The sequence below is a fragment of the Leuciscus leuciscus genome (genome assembly GCF_965113295.1).
Source record: "Leuciscus leuciscus genome assembly, contig: HAP1_SCAFFOLD_517, whole genome shotgun sequence".
Lineage (NCBI taxonomy): Eukaryota > Metazoa > Chordata > Actinopteri > Cypriniformes > Leuciscidae > Leuciscus > Leuciscus leuciscus.
Genome location: NW_028118222.1, coordinates 35,186 through 40,795, shown reverse-complemented (window position 1 = coordinate 40,795; position 5,610 = coordinate 35,186). Strand labels below are relative to the sequence as shown.

At 40.9% G+C, this 5,610-nt stretch overlaps 1 long non-coding RNA gene across 9 annotated transcripts; it reads left to right on the top strand.

Moving 5' to 3' along the window:
• Window positions 1-193: 193 nt before the first annotated feature.
• On the top strand, window positions 194-4,868 carry LOC309491747. 9 transcript variants are annotated; one of them, XR_014203282.1, is made up of 9 exons: window positions 194-350; window positions 470-549; window positions 647-742; window positions 877-921; window positions 1,036-1,378; window positions 1,449-2,272; window positions 2,436-3,208; window positions 3,308-3,396; window positions 3,736-4,868. It is a non-coding gene; the product is annotated as an uncharacterized lncRNA (long non-coding RNA). The 9 variants fall into 9 exon arrangements; XR_014203284.1 differs by having other exon boundaries at window positions 647-1,378; window positions 1,449-1,530; window positions 1,819-2,272; XR_014203285.1 differs by having other exon boundaries at window positions 647-1,378; window positions 1,449-1,864; window positions 2,067-2,272.
• Window positions 4,869-5,610: the final 742 nt, after the last annotated feature.

The following is a 5,610-nucleotide window of genomic DNA, read 5'->3' as shown; positions in this document are numbered from 1 at the left end:
ACAAAAAGAAAGCTTGAGATTTGACTGAAAGCAAAGTGGCTTTAAGTTACATTCAAAAGCTAATTTTATCATTTTAAAATTAAGGTTTTTATTTTATTGCATTCACTGTGTAGTTTTTCATTTTAACCCCTATTATGCAAAAACATGCTACAGATGTTCCCTCTTTTTTTAATTGACAACTAGGAATAATGGAATAGGTCTCCGGCAAACTTGACAATGGTGTGAAGAGAAAGTCTTTCCGGGGAGAGGGCCTGAACCTGGATTGGCTGGACGAGTAGGCCTGGTCCAAAGGAGGACAGCAAGAAGGCCAAGCTGAGCATCAGGGGACATATATATCGTGCAGGTGAAGGGTAAGGAGAGATATGAAATGTTAAAGAAAATAAACGACAGTTTGGAACTTAGCGACGTTATGCCTCCATGTGACATGGACAAATTCAGCTCTCTGACTGAAGATGATCTGACCAAGCAGGTTCTGGAGCTCTCTGAGGAGCTGAGCAGAGGGACGCTGTGTCAGATTTTGACCTTTTTGCACAAATGAAGCAGATGATGGTGAGATGGATTTTGGCGTGGATTTAAGTCTGGATGTAAAATGGCATTTTATGGCTAGAGCCATTCTCAAATGTCAGTCATATAACTGCATTCGCAGAACTTTCAGAGGAACACAGTGATGGCGTGCCCTCGGAGACCGTCTCAGCTAATGCACCGGGCGTAGGACAGACATGCTGTCTGCCCACACAACCAGGTATGAATATAGTTCTATTGTTTCCAAGGCATCAAATTCTTGAAAGGTCACTGCTTACAGGAAATAAGTGATTGGACATGCAAAACTATGCAAATTGTTACCTCAAATGATAGAGAAATTAATCTCAATAAAAGGACAAGTGGGGCCTGACGGATCTCAGCCAAACTGCCATGCTTCAGGTAATTAAAATTTTATTCATTTTGACTCACAGTTCTGATGATGAAATCTACATTCTGCATGTAAGTGGCAAAGAGCGTTTTAGATTTCTTTCTCTGTGGGTCTCTGTACATCAGCTCAGCCAGCCACACAGCAGAAAGAGGAGGCGCACCAGCCCGTGTGCTTAAAGCACTACTGATCCCAGGAGAGAGCAGTGCTTCCTCGACCCATCCAGCATCCAGGTGAGTCATTAGAAATGACACAATTCATTCTAACACAATGTCTGGTTTTCAGTGAGTCGGAGAAGATGGTGTCTGAAAAGAAGCCCGCAGGAACGGTGTCTCCACCGACAGGGAGTCCCACTCCAGCAGCTCCGCCCTCATCAGTGCAACACAACACAATGGCCAGACACCAGGGTGTGGACACTTCCATGCTCCGTAGAGCCATCTGGAACTATATTCAGTGCTAGTTCGGGATTCGGTAAGTCTCTCCACTGCTCAACATTGAATATGTTTATTCATTCTACAAGTAACGTTTTAAAATGCTGAAGATGTCTCAGAGGCTCCCCCGGGGCCTTCAAAGAAGCCAGCAGGAGAGCATTTGTTTATGCATCTCAACAGGTCCAGGGCCAGGTGAGTCATAAAATAAAATAAAAAAATCACACACTTCCACTTGTATGTACGGCATAAGATATGACTACGGCTATAGTGGTGAATAATAATCGATACAGATTTAGATCTTAAAATCCTTTCTTGCATCTCTATAAAAAGCAGAGGTCACAGACTTGTTTTTGTTTTCCAGTGATTTGACATGCGCTTCTGGCATGTGCGCGCTGAGATGCTGGACCAAGGGAGGACATACATGCTGTACATTCTTACTTTTTACTATGTTGCTAATGTATTTTTGTTCATTGTTTACAGCGAGTTCCTCTTCACTGGAGCGGTGAGATTTGGAGAGCCATGGCTGGTATGTGCTCCGCTTTATAAAGACTTCATCAGACTGTACCGCTTTGCTCTGGACGCAGGAACAAACCTTTGCCACATACACACTGACTGTGAGACGCAGACACAGCACGCCTCTGATGAAGTTCAAATTCATGGAAATATGTTCATTCATACCCGACCAGATAGACCACAGCCACAGAAATGTAATGTATTGTCTCCCTAAGGCCTTCAGAGAGATGCTCTGGCCTTTGAACATGTGAACAGGTGGAGGTGAACTTTCACCGGCTTTCAATGAGGTTGACAACCTAATGGTCGATCTGTTGGACAACATCTCTACAAAAGTGCAGCAGTCGGACTGACTGAAGGAGATCTGACCAAAAGGTACTGGCCCAGGGACCTGATGGACCTCAGCCAAACTGCTATGCTTCAGGCATGTTTAAGGTTATTAAAAAATAAATAATTAACTCACCAGCTCATTCTTACTCACAGTTCTGATGAAGAAATCTACATTCTTCATTCGGCAAAGAGTGTTACATACTATTTATGTATTTGTGTGGTTACATACTTGGTTCCTGTTGTCTTGCCAATTTTAGGGAGATGCTCTGGCCTTGTGGATACAGACCGCCCATGCTCTGCGGAGAGAGAAGCAGCGCAACCACATATTATTATTTGTTAAGATAAGTATTAGCATTGCTTAATTTGTGTCTTCTTGTTTAAAGGGATAGTTCACCCAAAAATGAAAATTCGGTCATCATTTACTCACCCTCAAGTTGTTTCAAACCTGTAAAAAAAATTTTTTTTCTGCTGAACACAAAAGAAGATATTTTGAAAAATGTCTGTAACCAAACAGTTGATGGACCCCATTGACTTCCATAGTATTTTTTTTTCCTACTATGGAAGTCAATGGGGTCCATCAACTGTTTGGTTACAGACATTTTTCAAAATATCTTCTTTTGTGTTCAGCAGAAAAAAGAAATTCTTACAGGTTTGAAACAAAGTCATACAAGACCCATGATGACAAGACACAACCTGACACAAGACATTCATTTTGTGTTTATATATTTTTTTATTTTAATGCATTTAGGGTCCATGTGTGCGCCCGTCTTGTCTCACATCATCTCGAGTGCGGTATCTTTAGTAAACCTGTCTTGTTTTTTGTTTCGTCCTAACAGGTTCTTTCTTTATGGGCTTGCAGTACTGCCAGACAATCTTAAGAGTGGCAAAGCTGGAAGTAAAGAGGATGGCTCATGATCTGGTTTTGGGCAGAAAACTCAGGGACAGAGAAAGGACCATGCATAGGTACTACTGCGAGGCTGTCTTGGTTTTTGCCCACATGCAGCGCCCAAGAGCTGTGGAATCCTTGACGGTAAGTACATCTCTATTTTAACGACTCTACGCTTGCAATATGATGCAATGTTTACAGCACGTATGCATTAGTAAGTGACCATTTTTCGTTGTTATCTAGGATTCAGAGTGGAAAAAGAAAAAAAGTATTTCATAGTCTTGATATATACGTAGATATCAAGTACGCCCAGAGACAGGACTATCTTCTGTGTAAGTCTCCGAATCCACCAATACAGCAATGTCGCTCATTTTAACTTGACACTGCAGGTGTTTTTTGTTTGTCGCCAACAAGCGTTTACCAATGATTATGGTAATTTTTCTAAACCTTTAACACAGCAACAAACACCTACATCACACAGTTAGCCAAATGTTTGATCTTCTGGTCAAAACCACTTTTTTTTTTTTTTTTTTTTTTTTTAGTTATACAAACTATACACCAAAAAACTTTTTGTACCGTACACGTTCTCTATCAAAACGCAGCAAGCCCAACTCAAAATTGAAGTCAAAAAAGTGATCGTCTGAGTAAAGTGATTTGATTTTGTCTTTCAGCACACTTCAAAGTCCACTAGCCTTCGACCGCAAAGTTGTCAAGGCTGATTGGGCAGGAGGGGTGGAGGTCCAACTACCCAAAACCCGAGGAGATTCAACGGTTGTGGAAACCGGCTTCCAACCTCGCCACAGAGTCAGATGAGGCCATAATGAAGTGCCTGTCTGAGCAGACCTGGACAGGGCTGGCCATTCTCTCTTGGCCCAAAAGAGTTTTTGCTTCAAGTATCAGGACATAAAGGAATTTGTGCGAACTGAAGTTACTGTGGGACATCCGGCAAAGATAATTCTGCTGGAGAAGCCAGATATACCTTTCCAGGTCATAAATGGCCATGGCTTTGACACACCATTGGTCATGCAGCTGTGTGATAAATGGGGAAATCCTTTAACAGATCAGCGGCTTGAGATTGTGATGAAGAGTTAAAGATAAAGTCCTGAGTGACGTCTCAGCCTGTAGATTCACACGGAAAAGCTTGCTTCATATTAGAAAGTATAAGTGGTCCAAAAGGGGAGCATCATTTGGAATTCAGGGGATGTTTTGGCAGGAAAGGTATTGCAGGGCAAGTAATAAGACTAAATGTGATTCCTGATCCCAACAAACCCTTTTGGCACTTTGTGACATCAGTGTGGACACCCAGCTAAAATTTGATTATGGTGTTTCTCTCTCACTCATGTAATTGATTTTGTGGTTTCTGGGTTCTTAAATATTTGGCCTAGTCGAGGGGTGGCCTTGAAAATAGTTTGGTTGTGGATAATGACAGTGATTTTTTTTATGATCCGCCCCTCAACAGTGTTGGGAACTGTTTTCTTGTAAGCAAGAAAAATTGGATAATTTACTTAATTTAAAAAGAATACATGTTTTATCAATTACTGTATTTGCTTCATCCTTGGTTTAAAAAAAAAGAAAAAAACTAAAACACCACCAGGTGAGGATGTGACTATATTGGTATTGCATAACTAAAACATTCAATAATATTTTCTAGAAGATATATTTTTCTTATTTATTTTTTCACAGTCTCTGGCAGTTCATCAGTTTTGTTCTTGTTGACATCATTTTATTTATTGTTCATTTTTATGTTGTGCTTTGTTGTGTATAGTTCTTTCGTGTCCCCGGAATAAAATGTCCCTTAACTCATTGTTTAATTGCATTCTTTTCTTTTACTAATACAAGTGTTTTCATTAGGTATAAATAATACAACATATAAGCACTGCACTTCACTGGTGTACAGAATATTGCCCAACACTCACAAACTGTCACACATAGAACAGACACTTGTACGAATAAATGTGAATGAGCTGTACAGATCTAGTGATTCATTACCCCCATTCTCCAACAGAACAAGTTGGTCACTGTTGTTTGAAGTGAAGTGTCTGCTCTTCTTCAGTGTAAAAACTCAGAGAGGTCGAAGTCTGTATCACATCTATCAAACTCAAACAGACAAAATTCACAAGTTCACAAAAGGTGATATAACTAACAAAATATATGTTAATATTTTAATGCAATGGTCAAAATATTAGCCAACCCAAATCACAAACATAAAATACTCTAAAACTCTACTTATTTTACATTATAATCAAATTAATATTACTGAACTGAGACGGAGCATAAATATACCCACCCACAGCCTGCAGTACACAATAGGTGTGTTCGACATCGGCTGCGGCTGGATGTAACCGATCGGCGAGAGTAGCCGCGTGCAGGCGGGGAGGAGCTGCAAACGGAGACGTGAAGTCGGACACTTTCTGGTTCCCGTATTGACCGCTCACGTGGTGTTTGCATACTTTACCACAGCTAAAGAGAAGCCCAAGAGGCGAAACTCTGTTGTGTTATGGGTAACAGTTTGTAGATGGCGCTGTGGAGGCGCGTCCGCCATTATG